Source organism: Rhinoderma darwinii, assembly GCF_050947455.1.
Source record: "Rhinoderma darwinii isolate aRhiDar2 chromosome 1 unlocalized genomic scaffold, aRhiDar2.hap1 SUPER_1_unloc_29, whole genome shotgun sequence".
NCBI lineage: Eukaryota > Metazoa > Chordata > Amphibia > Anura > Rhinodermatidae > Rhinoderma > Rhinoderma darwinii.
The window spans coordinates 6822-34152 of NW_027461666.1; the positions used below are offsets into that span (position 1 = coordinate 6822).

The 27331-nt window shown below is 46.7% G+C and overlaps 1 long non-coding RNA gene across 1 annotated transcript; it reads right to left on the reverse strand.

Moving 5' to 3' along the window:
* Positions 1–5477: 5477 nt before the first annotated feature.
* On the reverse strand, positions 5478–26664 carry LOC142673160 (uncharacterized). The gene is made up of 3 exons (XR_012851799.1): positions 26395–26664; positions 5747–5844; positions 5478–5583 (listed from the first exon to the last, which is right to left on the reverse strand). It is a non-coding gene; the product is annotated as an uncharacterized LOC142673160 (long non-coding RNA).
* Between the last annotated feature and the right edge of the window lie 667 nt (positions 26665–27331).

Here is a 27331-nt window from a genome sequence, read left to right on the forward strand (position 1 = left end):
GGTGATTGCGCGGTGTGAGGGGTTTATATTTCCGGTGATTGCGCGGTGTGAGGGGTTTATATTTCCGGTGATTGCGCGGTGTGAGGGGTTTTATATTTCCGGTGATTGCGCGGTGTGAGGGGTTTTATATTTCCGGTGATTGCGCGGTGTGAGGGGTTTTATATATCCGGTGTGAGGGGGTTCATATTTCCGGTGATTGCGCGGTGTGAGGGGTTTATATTTCCGGTGATTGCGCGGTGTGGGGGGGGGGGTTATATTTCCGGTGATTGCGCGGTGTGGGGGGGGGTTATATTTCCGGTGACTGCGCGGTGTGAGGGGTTTATATTTCCGGTGATTGCGCGGTGTGGGGGGTTTTATATTTCCGGTGATTGCGCGGTATGAGAGGTTTTATATTTCCGGTGATTGCGCGGTGTGAAGGGTTTTATATTTCCGGTGATTGCGCGGTGTGAGGGGTCTTATATTTCCGGTGTGAGGGGGTTCATATTTCCGGTGATTGCGCGGTGTGAGGGGTTTATATTTCCGGTGATTGCGCGGTGTGTGGGGGGGGGTTATATTTCCGGTGATTGCGCGGTGTGGGGGGGGGTTATATTTCCGAAGATTGCGCGGTGTGAGGGGTTTATATTTCCCGTGATTGCGCGGTGTGAGAGGTTTTATATTTCCCGTGATTGCGCGGTGTGAGGGGTTTTATATTTCCGGTGATTGCGCGGTGTGGGGGGTTTTATATTTCCGGTGATTGCGCGGTGTGAGAGATTTTATATTTCCGGTGATTGCGCGGTATGAGGGGATTATATTTCCGGTGATTGCGCGGTGTGAGAGGTTTATATTTCCGGTGATTGCGCGGTGTGAGGGGTTTTATATTTCCGGTGATTGCGCGGTGTGGGGGGGGTTTTATATTTCCGGTGATTGCGCGGTGTGAGGGGTTTTATATTTCCGGTGATTGCGCGGTGTGAGGGGTTTATATTTCCGGTGATTGCGAGGTGTGAGGGGTTTATATTTCCGGTGATTGCGCGGTGTGAGGGGGTTTATATTTCCGGTGATTGCGCGGTGTGAGGGGTTTTATATTTCCGGTGATTGCGCGGTGTGAGGGGTTTATATTTCTGGTGATTGCGCGGTGTGGGGGGGGGTTTATATTTCCGGTGATTGCGCGGTGTGAGGGGTTTATATTTCCGGTGATTGCGCGGTGTGAGGGGTTTATATTTCCGGTGATTGCGCGGTGTGAGGGGTTTATATTTCCGGTGATTGCGCGGTGTGAGGGGTTTTATATTTCCGGTGATTGCGCGGTGTGAGGGGTTTTATATATCCGGTGTGAGGGGGTTCATATTTCCGGTGATTGCGCGGTGTGAGGGGTTTATATTTCCGGTGATTGCGCGGTGTGGGGGGGGGGGTTATATTTCCGGTGATTGCGCGGTGCGGGGGGGGTTATATTTCCGGTGACTGCGCGGTGTGAGGGGTTTATATTTCCGGTGATTGCGCGGTGTGGGGGGTTTTATATTTCCGGTGATTGCGCGGTATGAGAGGTTTTATATTTCCGGTGATTGCGCGGTGTGAAGGGTTTTATATTTCCGGTGATTGCGCGGTGTGAGGGGTTTTATATCTCCGGTGATTGCGCGGTGTGAGGGGTTTTATATTTCCGGTGATTGCGCGGTGTGAGGGGTTTTAAATCTCAGGTGATTGCGCGGTGCGAGGGGGTTTATATTTCCGGTGATTGCGCGGTGTGAGGGGGTTTATATTTCCGGTGATTGCGCGGTGTGGGGGGGTTTATATTTCCGGTGATTGCGCGGTGTGGGGGGATTATATTTCCGGTGATTGCGCGGTGTGGGTGGTTTATATTTCCGGTGATTGTGCGGTGTGAGGGGGTTTATATTTCCGGTGATTGCGCGGTGTGAGGGGTTTTATATTTCCGGTGATTGCGCGGTGTGAGGGGGTTCATATTTCCGGTGATTGCGCGGTGTGAGGGGTTTATATTTCCGGTGATTGCGCGGTGTGAGGGGTTTTATATTTCCGGTGATTGCGCGGTGTGAGGGGGTTCATATTTCCGGTGATTGCGCGGTGTGAGGGGGGTTTATATTTCCGGCGATTGCGCGGTGTGGGGGGTTTTATATTTCCGGCGATTGCGCGGTGTGGGGGGGTTTTATATTTCAGGTGATTGCGCGATGTGGGGGGTTTATATTTCCGGCGATTGCGCGGTGTGAGGGGTTTTATATTTCCGGTGATTGCGCGGTGTGAGGGGGTTTATATTTCCAGTGATTGTGTGGTGTGAGGGGTTTTATATTTCCGGTGATTGCGCGGTGTGAGGGGGTTCATATTTCCGGTGATTGCGCGGTGTGAGGGGGGTTTATATTTCCGGCGATTGCGCGGTGTGGGGGGTTTTATATTTCCGGCGATTGCGCGGTGTGGGGGGGTTTTATATTTCAGGTGATTGCGCGATGTGGGGATTTTATATTTCCGGCGATTGCGCGGTGTGAGGGGTTTTATATTTCCGGTGATTGCGCGGTGTGAGGGGGTTTATATTTCCAGTGATTGTGTGGTGTGAGGGGTTTTATATTTCCGGTGATTGCGCGGTGTGGGGGGTTTATATTTCCAGTGATTGCGCAGTGTGAGGGGTTTATATTTCCGGTGATTGCGCAGTGTGGGGGGGGTTTATATTTCCGGTGATTGCGTGGTGTGGGGGGTTTTATATTTCCGGTGATTGCGCGGTGTGAGGGGTTTATATTTCCGGTGATTGCGCGGTGTGAGGGGGTTTATATTTCCGGTGATTGCGCGGTGTGTGGGGTTTTATATTTCCGGTGATTGCGCGGTGTGAGGGGTTTTATATTTCCGGTGATTGCGCGGTGTGGGGGGGTTTTATATTTCCGGTGATTGCGCGGTGTGAGGGGTTTTATATTTCCGGTGATTGCGCGGTGTGGGGGTGTATATTTCTGGAGATTACACACCACTTCTCTCAAAGGCTATCATGGTGCACAGCAAGACGGCAATGGAGGATGGAATGGAGGTCTAGTAGTCTCTTATAAATGGTGGATCCTGTGTTATCTATATATAGGGGTTATCTGTCAGTGTAATCCTGCCTGTGATGATACTGAGATGACTGCAGAGAAGTGATCTCTAAAGAACAGGAAGGATCAGTCTCTTATAAATGGTGGATCCTGTGTTATCTATATATAGGGGTTACCTGTCAGTGTAATCCTGCCTGAGATGATAATGAGGCGAGTGCTGAGAAGCGATTTCTACAATAGGGTTGTCACAATACCAGAATTTGGACTTCGATACCGATACTTCGTGTAGAATTGAAATTTGAAATACCAAAACGATACTTTGCTAACAATAATAATAACTAAAAAAAACGCACAAAAATAAAAAGTCCTTCCACTTTCTGATTTGAGCCTCATGGTCTTATGAATTTTGAACCTCCATTAATAGTAATTAATCCCATTATGTAGCTCACAGTCATAATGGGCAACATTGAGTTAATGTGCGAGAGAAGGTGTATGGGCAGCACAGTAGAACAAAAACCTCCAGGGCATAAGGGTGCCGGCCTCCAGGGATCCGACTTGTAAATCCCCAATGGTATACAAATGTAAGGAGAAAGAGGCAGCCTAGAGTGCTGCCTCTTTCTCCTTACATGAGTTAATGTGTGAGGTACATGATGGGATTAATTACTACTAATATGAGGCACGTCGAGGTTCAAAATTCATAAGACTCTGTGCCTCACATTAAAAATTTCCCCCTTCATTTTCCGCACATAACGGCAACATTGGGGTTAAAAATGTTTTCCTCTTTATGTAATCCTGCCTGTGATGACTGCTGAGAAGTGATCTCTACAGAACTGCAAGTGTCAGTCTATTGTGAATGGTGTATCCTGTGCAGGGCCGATCTTAGGGGTGCGCGAGCACACAGGGCGCTGCCCCCTCCAAGCATGTAGGGGGCGCCACTGGGCTCTGCCTCTACTCTGTGCTCTTCTCTTAGTTACACACACGGAGTAAATAGAGCCGAGGAGCAAGAGAAAAGGAGGAAGCTCCGCCCACAGCCTGTCCTGCAAGAAACCTGTGATCCTGTCAGCAAGGAGAGATGGTGAGAATCTATGTGTCTCTGTGTGTGTGTATATGTTACAGTGTGTGTGTGTGTGTGTGTGTGTGTGTGTATACAGTATGTGTATATGTTACAGTGTGTGTGCATGTGTGTGTGTGTCTCTGTGTGTGTGTATACAGTATGTGTATATGTTACAGTGTGTGTGTGTGTGTGTGTGTGTATGTATGTGTGTGTGTGTGTGTGTATACAGTATGTGTATATGTTACAGTGTGTGTGCATGTGTGTGCGTGCGCCTGTATGTGTTTATGTCTCTTTGTAAAAGTGTGTGTTTAATATTAAAGTAGAACAGATAAAATGAAGATATCTGTGCTGCCACCTATATACCCTGCAGCCCCCTATATACCCTGCTGCCCCTTATATACTCTGCTGCCCCTTATATACTCTGCTGCCCCTATATACCCTGCTTCCCCTTATATAACCTGCTTACCCTTATATAACCTGCTTCCCCTTGTATACTCAGCTGCCCCTTATATATATGCCTCTGTGTGTACAGATAATGTAGTGGATGTTATCACTGTATTATCTGTTGTGTTACATAGGACTGCATGCGAAATCTGCTACATTATCTGTACTGGGTATATATGGGTCTGTTTGTGAATGTGTCTTTGTGCTTGTATCTTTGTGCCTTTTATGTATTTGTATATGTTCCGGTCTGTGTATGTGTGTGTGTCTGTACGTCTACATATTTACCTGTATGTATATATTCCAGATGTGTGTATGTATAATTGCCTGTATGTCTAAATATCTGTCTCTATGTATGCACAGTATATATGTTCCAGTATGTGCGTGTCTATATATGTGGTTCATATTTGGTTTGTGTAGGGGGCAGCAACAGGGAGTCCCGCACAGGGCGCCATCCAACCTAAGGCCAGTCCTGATCATGTGATATCTATATATAGGTGTTACCTGTCAGTGTAATCCTGCATGTAATGTTAATGAGATGTATGCTGAGAATTGATCTCTACAGAACAGGAAGGATCAGTCTACTATAAGACTCAGTGGCCAGAGGGAAAAATGCAAGATTTTAGGATTATTTTTAAATAAAGATGACTTTAAAAAAAAAGAAATCGTAAAAATATTTTTAACATAAAAACTTTAAACAATAGGTCATTTTCTGATGACACACGCCCTATAAGTGGTTAAACGGAGTTTCCTCAGATCCCGGCTGTTAATCGCAGCTGGTGCCTCCAAAATCTGACACTAAGCCTAGTGCATGACCGGATCCATAGAACACCTTGTAGAGAACTTCTATGTGCAGTCACAGCTCCCTCAGCTCCTGCACTATGTATAACACATTGTCTGACGTGTTACTGTAATGTAGAACTAAGGAGGAACCCCACCTTACCAAACCTCCCAATTCACTTTCTAAATTCATTATCACTTACCTCTGGTAACACCTCCTGGAATTTCCTCCTCCACTTCACTCTTACACCGTTGATCGCCCCTCACCCGCTCTTCTTCTTCATCCTCCACTTTAATATCAGTCAGATCTTCCCCCTGATTTCACATATGTAACAATTCAGTACAATACAGCAGAGTGCGAAGAATCTAACAGATCAACATAAGAAACCACCAAAATCTATGTCCACATCTATGACCGCTGGACCAAAAAGCTCCGCACCCCCTATATAGATCTGGTATACGGCTCAGCTTCATCTACCTGATGATTCTCTGGGACATTGTGATTTTCCTCTGGACAGTCCTGGGAATACAGAGGACTGGGACATCTCTCTGGTGGATTTCTACTACTGGATCCATCTGTAGGAAACACACAGTGACTGAATACATGACTACTGTATATCTGTCTATATATCAGACACTTCTCTCTACACTTCTATGTTTACTGATCAGAGCCGGAATTACAATGTTGAGGTCCTCACTACCGGTGTCGAGGTCCCTGCACCTTGTAAGCCACAGGCCTAAAGGAGACTGTGCCCTACCAGAGCGAACGGCGGGGCGTAACTGGCTCCCTGCTCCACCATAGTATTTACCTGTATCTGCCTTCTATGGACACAGTTACACATGAAAGTGGCGGGACACAGGGGCCTCTATTTTGAGAGTGCCCTGCAACCCAAAAAAATTGTCAGTGTGTCAAATGCTTATTAGCCTCTTAAAGGCTGTGTACACCTTTATAGACAATATTTCTATATGCTTTTATTAACCCCTTCACAACGGCCATACAGCAATATTCGTTCAAACCGCTGATGCCCCGGGCAGTTGTCATATAAATAAACATTGGCAGAATGGAAAGGGGTTTAATGTGTGCAGCGCTGCACTTTCCTGTCTGCCGGCTCTCTCCACAAGTGCCGGCACATCTCCCCCTTAGTTTAATCAAACTTATATGCCAAACCCCTGCAGATAGCACCCCAGCACCTGTAGATAGCGCCACTGAAGCTCCCACTAGGAGCAGAATGCTTTGCCAGAGCGTTGCCGTCAACTTGGCTAGGAATTGTGATCCTAGAGGGAGCCCCTGACGTCTCTGTCCATATATGGACAGTCACGACAGGGACTCCTCTGGGAGTGGAATCCACGGCCTATTTTTGACCTGTTTAAGACAGAACCATTTCTCAAGTCTGACGTGTCACTTTAAAGAGGCTCTGTCACCAGATTTTCAAACCCCTATCTCGTATTGCAGCAGATCGGCGCTGCAATGTAGATTACAGTAACGTTTTTTTTTCTTTCAAAAACGAGCATTTTTGGCCAAGTTATGACCATTTTTATATTTATGCAAATGAGCCTTTCTTAAGTACAACTGGGCGTGTTTAAAGTTAAGTCCAAGTCGGCGTGTATTATGTGTGTACATCTGGGTGTGTTTACTTCTTTTACTAGCAGGGCGTTGTGAATGGAAGTGGATGATGCTGATTCGTCAGCATCATACACTTCCATTCACAACGCCCAGCTAGTAAAACAAGTAAAAACGCCCCGATGTACACACACAATACACGCCGACTTGGACTTAACTTTAAACACGCCCAGTTGTACTTAAGAAAGGCTCATTTGCATAAATATAAAAATGGTCATAACTTGGCCAAAAATGCTCGTTTTTGAAAGAAAAAAAAACGTTACTGTAATCTACATTGCAGCGCCGATCTGCTGTAATAGGAGATAGGGGTTTGAAAATCTGGTGACAGAGCCTCTTTAAGGGTATGTGCACATGGGGCGGATAAGATGTAGATTTTCTGTTCTCCACATAGAGGTGGGACCCCCATATATCAGACATTTATGGCATATCTCTCAGATGAGAAGAGTAAAATGAAGACATTCCCCCCCAGACAATGAAGACCTGACTCCTGACAACCTGACACATGGCGGATACTGGGGAGACATTGCTGACATCGCACAAGACGTGGTGCACACTATGCAGTCAGTGTTTTGATATGAACTGTGAGGTTCTGCAGCAGCTGAGGTGACATTATATATAAAGGAAACATGCAGTGTGATCTCTTATCATCATGTTATAGCGCAGGTAGAGCAGAGCAGAGTGATACATTGTTTTGTGGAATAAGATTCAGTATAAACTTGTATTTTACTCATTTAACCCCTTCCTGAACAGGACATTTACCGACATAGGGAACACCTGACACCCTGGGCTGGAAACCTGCAAAGGCTGGAAACCTGAGAGAACTGTGATTAAGGCCATTTATATACTTAGATTCTGTGGTCAACAGCGACTGCAGAAACTAAGCTGTAAGAAAGACGGGGGTCCTCCCTGACAGCTCATCGTCCCCACGCGACACCATGGATGGTTGTCATGGCAGCATGGGGGGCAATGAAGGTCCGCCATCTTTCTGCTCCTATAAACCCCTTAATATTAATCACGATATATTGCGATACATTAGTATTACAGTGATTTGTACCGGAGATCTAATCATCACTAGTTCAAGTCCCCCAGAACAGGAATACATTTTTTTTTGAAAAAACAGTAAAATAAAGTTTTCATTTATGAATAAAAATAATTTAAAATGTAAAAAAAAAAACCTCCACAAACCCTTTTCCCATTTTTTCTCTAAAGTAACGTAAAAAACATAAACATAACTGGTATCACCGCATCCGTAAGAGTCAGAACGATTACAATATAATGTTATTTACCCGCACGGTGAACACCGTAAAAACATAAACATAACTGGTATCACCGCATCCGTAAGAGTCAGAACGATTACAATATAATGTTATTTACCCGCACGGTGAACACCGTAAAAACATAAACATAACTGGTATCACCGCATCCATAAGAGTCAGAACGATTACAATATAATGTTATTTACCCGCACGGTGAACACCGTAAAAACATAAACATAACTGGTATCACCGCATCCGTAAGAGTCAGAACGATTACAATATAATGTTATTTACCCGCACGGTGAACACCGTAAAAAACATAAACATAACTGGTATCACCGCATCCGTAAGAGTCAGAACGATTACAATATAATGTTATTTACCCGCACGGTGAACACCGTAAAAACATAAACATAACTGGTATCACCGCATCCGTAAGAGTCAGAACGATTACAATATAATGTTATTTACCCGCACGGTGAACACCGTAAAAACATAAACATAACTGGTATCACCGCATCCGTAAGAGTCAGAACGATTACAATATAATGTTATTTACCCGCACGGTGAACACCGTAAAAACATAAACATAACTGGTATCACCACATCCGTAAGAGTCAGAACGATTACAATATAATGTTATTTACCCGCACGGTGAACACCGTAAAAACATAAACATAACTGGTATCACCGCATCCGTAAGAGTCAGAACGATTACAATATAATGTTATTTACCCGCACGGTGAACACCGTAAAAAACATAAACATAACTGGTATCACCGCATCCGTAAGAGTCAGAACGATTACAATATAATGTTATTTACCCGCACGGTGAACACCGTAAAAACATAAACATAACTGGTATCACCACATCCGTAAGAGTCAGAACGATTACAATATAATGTTATTTACCCGCACGGTGAACACCGTAAAAACATAAACATAACTGGTATCACCGCATCCGTAAGAGTCAGAACGATTACAATATAATGTTATTTACCCGCACGGTGAACACCGTAAAAACATAAACATAACTGGTATCACCGCATCCGTAAGAGTCAGAACGATTACAATATAATGTTATTTACCCGCATGGTGAACACCGTAAAAACATAAACATAACTGGTATCACCGCATCCGTAAGAGTCAGAACGATTACAATATAATGTTATTTACCCGCACGGTGAACACCGTAAAAACATAAACATAACTGGTATCACCGCATCCGTAAGAGTCAGAACGATTACAATATAATGTTATTTACCCGCACGGTGAACACCGTAAAAACATAAACATAACTGGTATCACCACATCCGTAAGAGTCAGAACGATTACAATATAATGTTATTTACCAGCACGGTGAACACCGTAAAAACATAAACATAACTGGTATCACCGCATCCGTAAGAGTCAGAACGATTACAATATAATGTTATTTACCAGCACGGTGAACACCGTAAAAACATAAACATAACTGGTATCACCGCATCCGTAAGAGTCAGAACGATTACAATATAATGTTATTTACCCGCACGGTGAACACCGTAAAAACATAAACATAACTGGTATCACCGCATCCGTAAGAGTCAGAACGATTACAATATAATGTTATTTACCCGCACGGTGAACACCGTAAAAAACATAAACATAACTGGTATCACCGCATCCGTAAGAGTCAGAACGATTACAATATAATGTTATTTACCCGCACGGTGAACACCGTAAAAACATAAACATAACTGGTATCACCGCATCCGTAAGAGTCAGAACGATTACAATATAATGTTATTTACCCGCACGGTGAACACCGTAAAAACATAAACATAACTGGTATCACCGCATCCGTAAGAGTCAGAACGATTACAATATAATGTTATTTACCCGCACGGTGAACACCGTAAAAACATAAACATAACTGGTATCACCGCATCCGTAAGAGTCAGAACGATTACAATATAATGTTATTTACCCGCACGGTGAACACCGTAAAAAACATAAACATAACTGGTATCACCGCATCCGTAAGAGTCAGAACGATTACAATATAATGTTATTTACCCGCACGGTGAACACCGTAAAAAACATAAACATAACTGGTATCACCGCATCCGTAAGAGTCAGAACGATTACAATATAATGTTATTTACCCGCACGGTGAACACCGTAAAAACATAAACATAACTGGTATCACCACATCCGTAAGAGTCAGAACGATTACAATATAATGTTATTTACCCGCACGGTGAACACCGTAAAAAACATAAACATAACTGGTATCACCACATCCGTAAGAGTCAGAACGATTACAATATAATGTTATTTACCCGCACGGTGAACACCGTAAAAACATAAACATAACTGGTATCACCGCATCCGTAAGAGTCAGAACGATTACAATATAATGTTATTTACCCGCACGGTGAACACCGTAAAAACATAAACATAACTGGTATCACCGCATCCGTAAGAGTCAGAACGATTACAATATAATGTTATTTACCCGCACGGTGAACACCGTAAAAACATAAACATAACTGGTATCACCGCATCCGTAAGAGTCAGAACGATTACAATATAATGTTATTTACCCGCACGGTGAACATCGTAAAAACATAAACATAACTGGTATCACCGCATCCGTAAGAGTCAGAACATGCAAAAAAGCCAAGGTCTGAACATGTAGGACCCCTAGATAATGGTAATGGGGAGTTGATCACAGGGGATCAAGAGAAGGCAGAGTTACTAAATGGGTTCTTTAGCTCTGTATATACAACAGAAGAAGGAGCAGCTGATGTAGCCGGTGCCAGTGCTGTTAATATATCAGTTGATATACTGAATTGGATGAATGTAGAGATGGTCCAAGCTAAATTAAATAAAATAAATGTGCACAAGGCTCCGGGACCAGATGGGTTACACCCTGGAGTTCTTAAAGAGCTTAGTTCAGTTATTTCTGTCCCCCTTTTCATAATATTCAGAGAATCTCTAGTGACTGGTATAGTGCCAAGGGACTGGCGCAGGGCAAATGTGGTGCCTATTTTCAAAAAGGGCTCTAGGTCTTCCCCGGGTAATTATAGACCAGTAAGCTTAACATCCATCGTGGGGAAAATGTTTGAGGGGCTATTGAGGGACTATATACAGGATTATGTGACAATAAATAGCATTATAAGTGACAGCCAGCACGGTTTTACTAAGGACAGAAGTTGTCAAACTAACCTAATCTGTTTTTATGAAGAGGTGAGCAGTAGGCTAGACAGAGGGGCCGCTGTGGATTTAGTGTTTTTGGACTTTGCAAAGGCATTTGACACTGTCCCCCATAAACGCCTAATGGGTAAATTAAGGACTATAGGTTTAGAAAATATAGTTTGTAATTGGATTGAGAATTGGCTCAAGGACCGTATCCAGAGGGTTGTGGTCAATGATTCCTTCTCTGAATGGTCCCCGGTTATAAGTGGTGTACCCCAGGGTTCAGTGCTGGGACCACTATTATTCAACTTATTTATTAATGATATAGAGGATGGGATTAATAGCACTATTTCTATTTTTGCAGATGACACCAAGCTATGTAATATAGTTCAGACTATGGAAGATGTTCATGAATTACAGGCAGATTTAAACAAACTAAGTGTTTGGGCGTCCACTTGGCAAATGAAGTTTAATGTAGATAAATGTAAAGTTATGCATCTGGGTACCAACAACCTGCAGGCATCATATGTCCTAGGGGGCGCTACACTGGCGGATTCACTTGTTGAGAAGGATCTGGGTGTACTTGTAAATCATAAACTCAATAACAGCATGCAGTGTCAATCAGCTGCTTCAAAGGCCAGCAGGATATTGTCGTGTATTAAAAGAGGCATGGACTCGCGGGACAGGGATGTAATAATGCCACTTTACAAAGCATTAGTGAGGCCTCATCTAGAATATGCAGTCCAGTTCTGGGCTCCAGTTCATAGAAAGGATGCCCTGGAGTTGGAAAAAATACAAAGAAGAGCAACGAAGCTAATAAGGGGCATGGAGAATTTAAGTTATGAGGAAAGATTGAAAGAATTAAACCTATTTAGCCTTGAAAAAAGAAGACTAAGGGGGGACATGATTAACTTATATAAATATATTAATGGCACATACAAAAAATATGGTGAAATCCTGTTCCTTGTAAAACCCCCTCAAAAGACAAGGGGGCACTCCCTCCGTCTGGAGAAAAAAAGGTTCAACCTGCAGAGGCGACAAGGCTTCTTTACAGTGAGAACTGTGAATTTATGGAATAGCCTACCGCAGGAGCCGTCACAGCAGGGACAGTAGACACCGCAGGAGCTGGTCACAGCAGGGACAGGAGATGGCTTTAAAAAAGGGTTAGATAATTTCCTAGAACAAAAAAATATTAGCTCCTATGTGTAGAAATTTTTCCTTCCCTTTTCCCTTCCCTTGGTTGAACTTGATGGACATGTGTCTTTTTTCAGCCGTACTAACTATGTAACTATGTAACTATGTAACTATGATTACAATATAATGTTATTTACCCGCACGGTGAACACCGTAAAAACATAAACATAACTGGTATCACCGCATCCGTAAGAGTCAGAACGATTACAATATAATGTTATTTACCCGCACGGTGAACACCGTAAAAAACATTTTTAAAAAATAAAAAAACACTAGCAGCTCTAAAAAAAAAAAAAAAAAAAAAAGAAGATCAAAAACTGCAGCTCATCCTACAAAAAATAAGCCCTCACTCCGCTACATCGACGGAAAAATAAAAAAAGTTCTGGTTCTGATTATACAGTTTTTTTTTTTTTCCAAGGACAATTAGGGTGTGGCTTCTTTGGTGGGTGTCTTATAGGGCGTGGTATATCTCATGGGTCTGGCTAATGGGGCATGGTTTTCTTCCCAGAATTTCTGCATCCAAATAAGCAAACAAAACCGTCTGCACTAGTTTGGCTGACAACCACTATGGTGGCCGGTATCTCTCTGGTTATCTGGTTTTTACAGGCAGGTGATGTCTCAATTTATCACTAGGGCGAGGTGATATGTGCTGACCACTACTGGCAGCGTAAATACCAGCGCAGATAGTGTCACACTGTAGATGGTGTGCTCCTTGTAGATGGTGCTCCACACTGCCCCCTGTAGATGGTGCTCCACACTGCCCCCTGTAGATAATGCCACCCACACACTGCTCCCTGTAGATATTGCCACCCACACACTGCTCCCTGTAGATATTGCCCCACACACAGCCCCCCTGTAGATAGGGCCACACACAGCCCCCCTGTAGATAGGGCCACACACAGCCCCCCTGTAGATAGGGCCACACACAGCCCCCCTGTAGATAGGGCCACACACAGCCCCCCTGTAGATAGGGCCACACACAGCCCCCCTGTAGATAGGGCCACACACAGCCCCCCTGTAGATAGGGCCACACACAGCCCCCCTGTAGATAGGGCCACACACAGCCCCCCTGTAGATAGGGCCACACACAGCCCCCCTGTAGATAGGGCCACACACAGCCCCCCTGTAGATAGGGCCACACACAGCCCCCCTGTAGATAGGGCCACACACAGCCCCCCTGTAGATAGGGCCACACACAGCCCCCCTGTAGATAGGGCCACACACAGCCCCCCTGTAGATAGGGCCACACACAGCCCCCCTGTAGATAGGGCCACACACAGCCCCCCTGTAGATAGGGCCACACACAGCCCCCCTGTAGATAGGGCCACACACAGCCCCCCTGTAGATAGGGCCACACACAGCCCCCCTGTAGATAGGGCCACACACAGCCCCCCTGTAGATAGGGCCACACACAGCCCCCCTGTAGATAGGGCCACACACAGCCCCCCTGTAGATAGGGCCACACACAGCCCCCCTGTAGATAGGGCCACACACAGCCCCCCTGTAGATAGGGCCACACACAGCCCCCCTGTAGATAGGGCCACACACAGCCCCCCTGTAGATAGGGCCACACACAGCCCCCCTGTAGATAGGGCCACACACAGCCCCCCTGTAGATAGGGCCACACACAGCCCCCCTGTAGATAGGGCCACACACAGCCCCCCTGTAGATAGGGCCACACACAGCCCCCCTGTAGATAGGGCCACACACAGCCCCCCTGTAGATAGGGCCACACACAGCCCCCCTGTAGATAGGGCCACACACAGCCCCCCTGTAGATAGGGCCACACACAGCCCCCCTGTAGATAGGGCCACACACAGCCCCCCTGTAGATAGGGCCACACACAGCCCCCCTGTAGATAGGGCCACACACAGCCCCCCTGTAGATAGGGCCACACACAGCCCACCTGTACATAGCGCCACACACAGCCCACCTGTACATAGCGCCACACACAGCCCACCTGTACATAGCGCCACACACAGCCCACCTGTACATAGCGCCACACACAGCCCACCTTGTAGATAGGGCCACACACAGCCCACTTGTAGATAGGGCCACACACAGCCCACTTGTAGATAGGGCCACACACAGCCCACCTGTACATAGCGCCACACACAGCCCACCTGTACATAGCGCCACACACAGCCCCCTGTAGATAGCGAGACCAAAAGAGAAAATAAATGCTGAGAAACAAAGAAGTAATGAAAATACAAAAATATTTTATTATCATATAATAAGACATGTAAAAAGAATCCATAAACCCACAGTAAAAACACGGATCCTTGACTGGAGCATTAACCAAACCATGTATCTATATATGAACGGTTAGTGAGACACATGTGTATCCCTTGATGGAAAATAATATGACATGAGTGTGTGAGCGTCTTTGAGAGTATAGTCTATTAAAGTAAATAGGTCAGCTATGTGCATATGTGAATGCAAAGTACTGTAGACTAAATAGAATCACACCCTATAGTCAAAAAATAAGTTAGCAGTACTATGGTACAATAAACGTAACAACACACATGTCATTTATAAATGCAATGGGATCAAACATGCAGAGATTCCGTAATAAGGTAAGTAAAGTACACAAAATAGATGAGGTCTCACATACCCATAATGAATGAACAGAATGAATGCAGCCAAGGTCCACCCCAACGCGCGTTTCGGCGCTAATGCCACACACTGCTCCCTGTAGGGAATGCCACACACTGCTCCCTGTAGGGAATGCCACACATTGCTCCCTGTAGGGAATGCCACACACTGCCCCTTGTAGATTGGGCCACACACAGCCCCCCTGTAGATAGGGCCACACACAGCCCCCCTGTAGATAGGGCCACACACAGCCCCCCTGTAGATAGGGCCACACTCAGTGCCCCTTGTAGATGGCGCTCAACACTGCCCCTGTAGATAGCGCCACACACAGCCCCCCTGTAGATAGCGCCACACACAGCCCCCCTGTAGATAGCGCCACACACAGCCCCCCTGTAGATAGCGCCACACACAGCCCCCCTGTAGATAGCGCCACACACAGCCCCCCTGTAGATAGCGCCACACACAGCCCCCCTGTAGATAGGGCCCCATACAGCCCCCCTGTAGATAGGGCCCCATACAGCCCCCCTGTAGATAGGGCCCCATACAGCCCCCCTGTAGATAGGGCCCCATACAGCCCCCCTGTAGATAGGGCCCCATACAGCCCCCCTGTAGATAGGGCCACATACAGCCCCCCTGTAGATATGGCCACATACAGCCCCCCTGTAGATAGCGCCACACACAGCCCACCTGTAGATAGCGCGACACACAGCCCCCTGTAGATAGCGCCACACTCAGTGCCCCTTGTAGATGGCGCTCCACACTGCCCCCTGCAGATGGCGCCACACACAGCCCCCTGGGACACACACAGCCTACTTGTAGATAGCGCGACACACAGCCCACCTGTAGATAGCGCGACACACAGCCCCCTGTAGATAGCGCCACACTCAGTGCCCCTTGTAGATGGCGCTCCACACTGCCCCCTGCAGATGGCGCCACACACAGCCCCCTGTAGATAGCGCCACACACAGCCCCCTGTAGATCGCGCCACAAACAGTCCTACTGTGGATAGCGCCACAAACAGCCCCCCTGTAGATAGCACCACACCCCCCCCCTTGTAGAAAGCACCACACCCTCTTGTAGATTGCTCCACACACAGCCCTCCTGTAGATTGCGCCACACACAGCCCTTCAGTAGATTGCGCCACACACAGCCCCCTTGTAGGGAGAGCCACACACATCACCTTGTGGATAATGCCACATACCCCCCTTGTAGATAGCGCCACAAACATCCCCTTGTAGAAAGCGCCACACCCCCCCTTGTACATAGTGCCACAAAGGGCCGGCCAGAACGGTGTGCCATTGCACTGGGTGCATCACTCTAGCAGGTGGAAGGGGGCGCTGCACTGGCTACCTTTCCCCTGCTTGTTTCAGAAGCGCCCGGGCCCGGTGACTCAGCATCCGCCTTTCCGCCCATAGTAGCCATAGCGGCGACACCGGGAATGAGGACGCCCATGCTGCCAGTCGGGATCGGCCCCCCATGGCCGGCGGCACCGCTAGCAGCTGCTACAGCTGTAGCAACGCCACATTCAATAGTGTCTGCGTGATCAGTACACAGGTACTATTAAATACTATAGCAAAGCAGGAAGGTATCTCCCAGCTCTGCTATCTGCTAGCGCCACTGTGTGGCTGGGGATTCCGCTCCTGGATGGAGCGCTTGAGTCATCAAGCGCTCCGTCCAGGAGCGGAATCTCCAGCCACAGGGGGATTCCGCTCTTTCAGGGAGCTACAGTAGCGCTATGTACAGGAAGGGGGGGGGGGGGTTCTATCACCTACAATGGGGCTGTGTGGCACTATCTACAGGGGAATCTGTGAGTGGTGGGCTGATGGTCATTTAAGTGAGAGTGGCGGGCTGATGGTCTTCAAGTGGTTTTCACCTCTGACCTCCAATTAAAGTTAATAGGAGGCAGAAAATACCTGTGGCGTTCGTTTGGAGCTTTCTTTGCCTACGTCTTTTCCGTTAGCTTCAACGGCTTAAAAAAAAAGTCAAAACAACGCTCTCAATTTAAAATCTGCCTTAAAATTCCTGAAGGAATTTTGGGGGGAGTATGCCACTGTCTACATCGGGAGGTGGGGGGCTGTATGGCACTGTCTACAAGGGGGAGGTGAGGGGCTGTATGGCACAATCTACAGGGGGCACTATCTACAAGGGGGGCTGTGTGTGTGCCAGCGAGGGGAGGGGGGCATTATAAAATTCCTGAAGGAATTTTGAGGAAGATATTTTCTGCCTTACAAAAAACGCTGTGTGAACATATTCTCAGTGTAGTGCTTGTTTTTAGCTGTTTTCTGTCTTTCTCGAAACAATTTTTGGTAGGGGTGCCCTGAGGAAATTTTATTTTTCCAGTGGTGCCTCGAGTCCGAAAAGGTTGGGAAACTCTGCACTAGGCTACAGGATCACGCCGGCCTACGCAAGGATCCCGTCGCGGAGCAGCTCAGTTCGTCTTGGGAACGGGGCCTAGAGGAGTACAATTTTTTTGTGTTTGGGGCACTGTCTACAAGGAGCAGGTGGGGGGGTTGGGGGGAGTATATCACTGTGTACATCAGGAGGTGGGGGGCTGTATGGCACTGTCTACAAGGGGGAGGTGAGGGGCTGTATGGCACTGTCTACATGGGGGAGGTGGGGGGCTATATGTCATGATCTACAAGGGGGAGTTGCGGCTCTGTATGGCGCTGTCTACATGGGGGAGGTGGGGGGTTGTATGTCACGATCTACAAGGGGGAGGTGGGGGAATGAACAGCACTGTCTACAAGGGGGAGGTGGTGGGCTGTATGACACTGTCAACAAGGAGGGGTGGCGGATTATGGCACAGTCTACAGGGAGGCTGTATGGCACAATCTAAAGGGGGCACTATCTACAAGGGGGGCTGTGTGTGTGCCAGCGAGGGGAGGGGGGCATTATACTGTGTGAAGGCCACTAATCAGACATTATTCTGTGTAAGGGCACTACAGGGGGAAATCTACTGTGTATGGCACTTAGGGCGCAAAACACTGTGTGGGCAAAATTAGAGGATAAAATACTGTGTCCTTAAAGGGGTAATAATATATTATATTATTAAATATTATTATTATTTTTGGGGCGTGGCCAGCAAGCAGCATGGATAGTCGTATCTGAGCTGAGCTCCCGGGGACCGTAACCTCTCCTGCTGATTATCCTGTCATCCTGGCTGGTAAATCTTTTTACTGGGACCAGACAAACTCTGGGCATACCTCTACCCCTCGCAGGCTACCCGGGGACATTCTTCGGTGACTTCGTCGGCCCTGCGGACGGAAACAGTGCACGACGGCCTGGTATTCTGCTGCAGCCTGCACTCGACGCACTTCCACTTGATATTAACCCAGCCCAGGAGACAACGAAGGACTTGCATCCACTTGCATCGGAGGTACTGTTTATGCCCGACATCTCTTGCTTCTCCCAGGTGTCTTTTGGTCCTCTCTGTCAGACTCCGTGGTCCTGGTTGCATGGGCTTCTGTTCCTCGTGGCGGCTGGTGGTTAATGGCGGACTGTCTGTGTCTGCAAGGCACGCATGATGAAACATTCTTTCTCTGTCTCCCCTGACAGCCGGTGAAGGTACAGAACTCAGGCTCAGTTGGGGACGACAGTTTTGATTTCTCTCAGGGGAGACCCTGAGATTCCATTGTTACCAGTATCTGGGTGGTGAGTTGCGGCCTAACGGAGCCATTTTGCATATATGCCTGTTATACATCTATGTCACTGATTTGGCTCACCTGCTCACTATACTTTCTGGGACTGCCTGCCTACCCGGTTCTTTGTCTATAGAGCTTACTTACCATATATAACTTCCTACCAGTGTGCCATACTCTGTTAAAAGGAGACTGTATCTGTTGCCTTACTTTTCCTGCTACACTATTGGTGGGGTGCGACCTACCTATTTCAGCTATACTGTGCACCATGCGTAAATCTAAACCTCAGTCTGCAGTGGATAAGCTAAAAGATTTTGCTCGTACTGATCAGGACGAAGATAATTCCTCTCCACGTAAAACGAGATCTATTCACCTCAAAAATAAAGAGGACGATGCCCGACCGAGTGGCGGCATGGATTCCGACACTGAGCCTAAACCTACGTTACGTCAGGTTTCATTGCAACTTCTATCGGCCATTGATGCTTGCAAAACTTCTTTAAACAGGCCAGATTGATGAGATAAACCTTGATGTCAGTTTGCTCCGTCACAACATGCAGAACCTGAAAGGCTGTATGGGAGAGATGGAGGGGCGACTTTCTCAAGTAGAGGACAGGATTGGTTCTCTTGCTACTACCCTGGCTGCTACTACACGGAAGGCGGATGCTTGTCAATCCAAAACTGATGACCTTGAAAATAGACTGCGTCGTAATAATTTACGTATAATTGGCTTACCGGAAAAATCTGAGGGCAAAACTCCTGAACCGTTTATTGAACAATGGCTCAAGACTAACTTAGAGGCGTCAGCCTTTTCCACTTGCTTTGTGGTTGAGAGGGCACATCGTGTTCCGGCTAAGCCGCTGCCTCAAGGTGCAGCCCCTCGGCAATTCCTGGTTGGGATTCTAAATTACAGAGATCGAGACACGTCTTTGCGTCAGTCCAGGTTGAAAGCTCCATTCAAATTCAACAATTCCACTATTTCCATATTTCCTGACTTTTCTGCAGACCTCCAGAAGCAGCGTGCCATCTCTATGGAGCTCAAAAGAAAGTTTAAGGAGTGAAACATTCCATACTCAATGGCATACCCTGCTCGTCTCCGAATTGCCTATGATGACAAAGTGGTCTTCTTGCATAGCCCGGCGAGAGAGTGGCTCCAGATGCATCCTCCGGTGGCTTGAGTGACTCTTCAGCATTCACCTGTGGGCCCTTCGAGAATGCTCCGTTGATCAGCCTGACATTCTTCACATGATGAACGTTACTGGGTGATATGTTGTATATTTTATGATGTTATACCGTACCTTATGTCGCTATATCTACCATTGGCTACTCAGGTCAGTTGATCCAGAGGGGGATCTCTCTCCTTTCTATATATTGTTCTCATCTGATTCACTGGTACAAAACAAACAAAAAGACCCAGAACATTTTTCTTATATGCTTACTGATGCCAGGATGGATGCCTGACCAAGACGTAGTCGAGTATTCCCCAATCTAATTTTTCTACCCCAAATGTCTGCCCTACCTATGGTTCTTGGTGGGGACATTTCTGGGTTCTTTTCCTCGGTTACTTTGTTATGTTTGATAGTTGTTCATGTGTATGTCTATGCCACTGACTCTGATAACTCTGTCCATACCTTTTTCTGCTCATCCATTGTATGCTGCTGTACTGCCCAGGACTGGCAATTGATCCTTGATGACGGGCCTCGGGGTTCCCTCATATTAGGCGATCCCGTCCCCCCCTAATCTGTTTACAGGAGATTCACCTCATTAGTGAAAGATCTAGTTACCTTAGGAAACCTTGGATACAATGGGCGTGCCACTCCTTTCACACTTTTTATTCTAGAGGGGTTTCCCTGCTGATACATCGCACTGTACGATGGAATCCAATACAGACGCGAAGAGACCCAGCTGGAGATTTCGTTTTTGTTTATGCTGAAATAGACACGAAGCCATATGTTATTCTGTGTATATATAATCCACCACAGGCTAACACCTCCGTCCTTCAGGCAGCTATTGCTTTTGTACATCAAATTAGGTAATGTCTCCGGCTATAGACCGTTTCTCACAAGATCCCGCCCATAATTTAACACCCACTACTCCTTTGTGTCAGCTGATAGAAGGTTTGGCCTGGATTGATCTATGAAGACATTGTCACCCACAGGTTCTGGAATACACTTGTCATTCTCCTGGGAGACAGGCTCTCTCCAGGATTGATCTATGAAGACATTGTCACCCACAGGTTCTGGAATACACTTGTCATTCTCCTGGGAGACAGGCTCTCTCCAGGATTGATCTATGAAGACATTGTCACCCACAGGTTCTGGAATACACTTGTCATTCTCCTGGGAGACAGGCTCTCTCCAGGATTGATCTATGAAGACATTGTCACCCACAGGTTCTGGAATACACTTGTCATTCTCCTGGGAGACAGGCTCTCTCCAGGATTATCTATGAAGAAATTGTCACCCACAGGTTCTGGAATACACTTGTCATTCTCCTGGGAGACAGGCTCTCTCCAGGATTGATCTATGAAGACATTGTCACCCACAGGTTCTGGAATACACTTGTCATTCTCCTGGGAGATAGGCTCTCTCCAGGATTGATCTATGAAGACATTGTCACCCACAGGTTCTGGAATACACTTGTCATTCTCCTGGGAGACAGGCTCTCTCCAGGATTGATCTATGAAGACATTGTCACCCACAGGTTCTGGAATACACTTGTCATTCTCCTGGGAGACAGGCTCTCTCCAGGATTGATCTATGAAGACATTGTCACCCACAGGTTCTGGAATACACTTGTCATTCTCCTGGGAGACAGGCTCTCTCCAGGATTGATCTATGAAGACATTGTCACCCACAGGTTCTGGAATACACTTGTCATTCTCCTGGGAGACAGGCTCTCTCCAGGATTGATCTATGAAGACATTGTCACCCACAGGTTCTGGAATACACTTGTCATTCTCCTGGGAGACAGGCTCTCTCCAGGATTGATCTATGAAGACATTGTCACCCACAGGTTCTGGAATACACTTGTCATTCTCCCGGGAGACAGGCTCTCTCCAGGATTGATCTATGAAGACATTGTCACTCACAGGTTCTGGAATACACTTGTCATTCTCCTGGGAGACAGGCTCTCTCCAGGATTGATCTATGAAGACATTGTCACCCACAGGTTCTGGAATACACTTGTCATTCTCCTGGGAGACAGGCTCTCTCCAGGATTGATCTATGAAGACATTGTCACCCACAGGTTCTGGAATACACTTGTCATTCTCCCGGGAGACAGGCCCTCTCCAGGATTGATCTATGAAGACATTGTCACCCACAGGTTCTGGAATACACTTGTCATTCTCCTGGGAGACAGGCTCTCTCCAGGATTGATCTATGAAGACATTGTCACCCACAGGTTCTGGAATACACTTGTCATTCTCCTGGGAGACAGACTCTCTCCAGGATTGATCTATGAAGACATTGTCACCCACAGGTTCTGGAATACACTTGTCATTCTCCTGGGAGACAGGCTCTCTCCAGGATTGATCTATGAAGACATTGTCACCCACAGGTTCTGGAATACACTTGTCATTCTCCTGGGAGACAGACTCTCTCCAGGATTGATCTATGAAGACATTGTCACCCACAGGTTCTGGAATACACTTGTCATTCTCCTGGGAGACAGGCTCTCTCCAGGATTGATCTATGAAGACATTGTCACCCACAGGTTCTGGAATACACTTGTCATTCTCCTGGGAGATAGGCTCTCTCCAGGATTGATCTATGAAGACATTGTCACCCACAGGTTCTGGAATACACTTGTCATTCTCCTGGGAGACAGACTCTCTCCAGGATTGATCTATGAAGACATTGTCACCCACAGGTTCTGGCATACACTTGTCATTATCCTGGGAGACAGGCTCTCTCCAGGATTGATCTATGAAGATATTGTCACCCACAGGTTCTGGAATACACTTGTCATTCTCCTGGGAGACAGGCTCTCTCCAGGATTGATCTATGAAGACATTGTCACCCACAGGTTCTGGAATACACTTGTCATTCTCCTGGGAGACAGGCTCTCTCCAGGATTGATCTATGAAGACATTGTCACCCACAGGTTAAGGAATACACTTGTCATTCTCCTGGGAGACAGACTCTCTCCAGGATTGATCTATGAAGACATTGTCACCCACAGGTTCTGGAATACACTTGTCATTCTCCTGGGAGACAGGCTCTCTCCAGGATTGATCTATGAAGACATTGTCACCCACAGGTTCTGGAATACACTTGTCATTCTCCTGGGAGACAGGCTCTCTCCAGGATTGATCTTTGAAGACATTGTCACCCACAGGTTCTGGAATACACTTGTCATTCTCCTGGGAGACAGGCTCTCTCCAGGATTGATCTATGAAGACATTGTCACTCACAGGTTCTGGAATACACTTGTCATTCTCCTGGGAGACAGGTTCTCTCCAGGATTGATTATGATTTTGGTTCTCCTGCCTTATCTCTTTATGTGTCCTCCATATCACTCTCTTCCAGGGGGATTTCGGACCACAGTGCGATACTGGTCAGGTCGGAATTTCCTGGACAGCGATTGTTACCTACTTGGAAGTTGCATCCTTTCTGGTTGACACTTATTGGACCCTCTGATCGCATCCCAGACCAAATTATACAATGTTTACAAGTACATGATGCACCTATTTCTCATACCCTGAAGTGGGATACCTTTAAGGCGTACTTGCGTGGTTGTTTGCGATCTACAATTTCTTGTATTATAAAGTCCACGGCTCACTCTGAGAGGAAGGCGGGGGAATGTGTGGCCTCCGCAGAGTTGCTGTATATTTCGGATCCCACGGACGCACACAAGGCTAGTTGGTTACATTTCACTCGTTTATATAAACATGTGCTTCACCTTAAGACTAAGCGCAAATTGTTTTATTACACGTCAATATTATTTTGAGATGGAGAATCAATCCAGTCAGTTATTGGCCCACTTAATTAGACACAATAACACCCCAATTCAGGATAATGAGGGTGGTCTATTAACAGAGGGGGATGCCATTGCTACCAGATTTAGAAAGGACTATACCATTTTATATAGTTCCACCTCTAATCATACCATCGCAGACGTTGTAGTTTATCTGAGGGATCTGACTTTTCCTACTCTCTCTTCATCGCAGGTTACATTGCTTGACTCCCCTATGATGATGGCGGAACTTCAAGAGGCTATTCAGGAAATGTCTCTCTATAAATCCCCAGGTCCTGATGGGCTCCCTATTGAAGGTTATAGGAGGTATCGGGAACATATGGGCCCCATGTTGTTAGATACTCTTAACCAGGCTTTACTCAGCCACTCACTTCCCTCTACATTTGATGATGCTTCTATCATTGTGCTACTGAAGCCGGATAAAGACCCTGTTGATTGTGGTTCTTATAGACCAATTTCCCTAGTTAACGTGGACTATAAAATCCTACCTAAGATCCTGGCAAAGCGACTGAATCAAGTTGTTCTCACAATGATTCACCCTGACCAAACTGAATTCATGCGCGGTAAATCTACATCTATAAACATTACACGTGTACAGACACTTATGCAGATGGGTAGAATGCGTCATTTGCCTTGGGCTGTCGCTTCATTAGATACTATGAAGGCGTTCGACTCTGTTGAGTGCTCCTTCCTTCTGGCCGGCCTTCACAGCTTTGGTCCTACATTTATCTCATGGATCCAACTTCTCTATAAATCCCTTATGGCTATTGTGGTGGTCAATGGCATCCCCTCTGATTCTTCTCCTCTGGCACGGGGTACGCGGCAGGGATGTCCCCTCTCACCGCTTTTATTTGCTATTGCCATTGAAGCTATAGCTATTAGATTGAGATCCACCCCTATGGTAACTGGTGTGCAGTGGGAGGGAGGGTCTGCTGTGGTGGGCCTGTACGCTGACGAGAAGGTCCTTTTCCTGCGCAGCCCTCATGAGTCTTTTGGTCACGCTGTCCGCTTGCTAGATGCCTTTTTGCCATTTTCTGGGCTTAGGGTTAATTGGCAGAAGTGCCCCACTTCCTACATGATGTGATCGGCGCTGTAATGTCGGTGACAGTAATGCTTTATATTTAGAAAAACGATCTATATTTACCACGTTAGGAGCGATTTTACATTTATGCTAATGAGTTTCTTAATGCCCAAGTGGGCGTGTTTTTACTTTAGAGCAAGTGGGCGTTGTACAGAGGAGTGTATCACGCTGACCAATCAGTGACCAATCAGCGTCATGCACTCCTCTCCATTCATTTAGTCAGTGCATAGTGACACTGCGTTGTTCACGATCTGCTGTCTTATACTGACACATTAACGTTACTGTAGTGTTTAGACAGTGAATAGACATTCCTTCCAGCCAGGACGCGATGTCTATTCACAATCCCGACACTTCGGTAACGTTTACAGCAGAGCAAAGCGTAATCTCCCTGTAACCGATCATTAACAGCGAGATCTCGCGAGATTACACTTTGCTCTGCTGTAAGTACCACAGAAACGTTACCGAAGTGTCGGGATTGTGAATAGACATGGCGTCCTGGCTGGAAGGAATGTCTATTCACTGTCTAAACACTTCAGTAACGTTAATGTGTAAGTGACTGAGCCCAGGCTAAGTGTAGAATCCCCAGTCAGAGGGTTGCCGACGCTCTGGCCGGGTATTCCGCTCCCGGAGGAGTGAATGGCAGAGCAGGGAGCGGAGAGTTTCCTGCTCCGCCACAGTATTCAGTAGTACCTGCGTCCTGAGGATGCAAATACAATTGAAAATGGCCGGGACAGTTATTTGCCGGGACTGTCTCTGTAAATTTGGGACAGTCCCGGCAAATTCAGGACTGTTGGCCACTATGAGAATATGGCGACACTAAATAACATTGTTTTCTAACAAAAAGTTATTTCTATGTAAATATCGCACATCATGAAAAAAACCATAGAAATTTGGTATCGTCCGGCAGAATGTAATCCTCGCACCGCGGGACCGGCAGAAAAATAAACAAGAAATAGATCTGAGGGAACAACTAAACCCGTCCTGGTGATTAAGGGGTTAACCTGCGGTGCGGATTATAGACACGCAGGATATCGCATTTATACCGCGGATTCGCTGCGCATTTGTTGCAGAATTTCCCCATTAAGTGAAATGGAAAGTCAAGTTCTGCAACAACCGCCATTGTTCCCAGAATCCTCTGCGGCTCCACCGCGTGTTCACAGCAACGCTGCAGGTTACACATATATAAAAAAGAAGGCGTCATGTGACCCCTGCAGCCAATCACAGGCCGGAGAGGTCACATGTCATTATAGGGGTCACCTGGACACAGCCGGAAGAGCAGGGACGTGTTGCTATGGTAACGCTGGGAGAGGTGGGGATCGGCCTTGTTGTATTTCTGGAGTAGATATTCGGGGGGATTATACGTCCACCATTTGGGGTGAATATTCGGGGTGATTTCCTTGCGTGTTGTGGGTCGTATTCGCTACGTGTGAACATTCCCTTAAACCGCACGGTGAACGACATTAACAAGAAATGTATAAAAGTCAGTGAATAAGTTGTAAGTCCCGAATATTATGTCATTACAAAACACGACTCGTCCCACAAACCATCCGACCACTACAAAGACCAGAAATAACCACTTACCCCAAAGAGGCCGGCACTGGAGGGGTTAAATCCGGGCTAGGAGTCCAGTGGGCGGAGTCACTCAATGGTTGATAACAGAGAGAACACCCGACCAGCGCTGCTCTCTACCTCATCACGTAACAGCTGAAGGACCTGTGATGACGTCACCACCAAGTGACAGGAAAAGGCGGAGCTTATTAGTGGAGAGAGGCGGAAGTGGAAGGACCTGGGATATCAAGGTCACGTGACCGTGGAATCAGGGGGGGGGTTTAGAAGTGTGAGCGATGTATGAAGGACCTGTGTGATGATCAAGTAACATGAGGGGACCTGAACATCATATGAGCGATGAAGGAGTGATCGGTGCTAAACAGTGCAAAATATAATGTGTTGTGGTAAAAGGACCTGTGATGACATCACCACCACGTGACTGGGACGGAAGGGGTGGAGCTTATCATTTGAGAAAAGTGGTGGAGACCTATGAAGCTGATCACGTGACATGTGGGGGGCGGAGCTCTGTGAGTGTTCCGGTCTCCTGTGCTATGGTGAGAAGAATTCATGCTTACGTCAAATGAGGGGCGGGGCTATGCCTCCTCTCCAGTTAGACTCCGCCTATCTTGTTGTCCCGTTCACATGGTGGTGACGTCATCAGAGGTCCTTTCCATGTATGATGTAGAGAGCAGCGCTGATCGGGTGTACATGACTTCCGGTCACCGCTGTTGTTTAGTGTTCTCTCTGTTATCAGTCAGGAGGTTTCCCATGATGCAGTAGTAAGGTTACATGAGGTCATTTCTGTCCGGTTTTGGTGCGTTTTTGTCTGGCACAGTGTTGGTAATTATTATTATTTATTTTAAGTGGTGTAAATATAAAATACAGGAGGGATTAACCCCTTGGTGACATCAGATCTATAGTATTATGCTGTACGTGCGCCGTCACACTAGAAGGAGCGGAGCCTGCACCG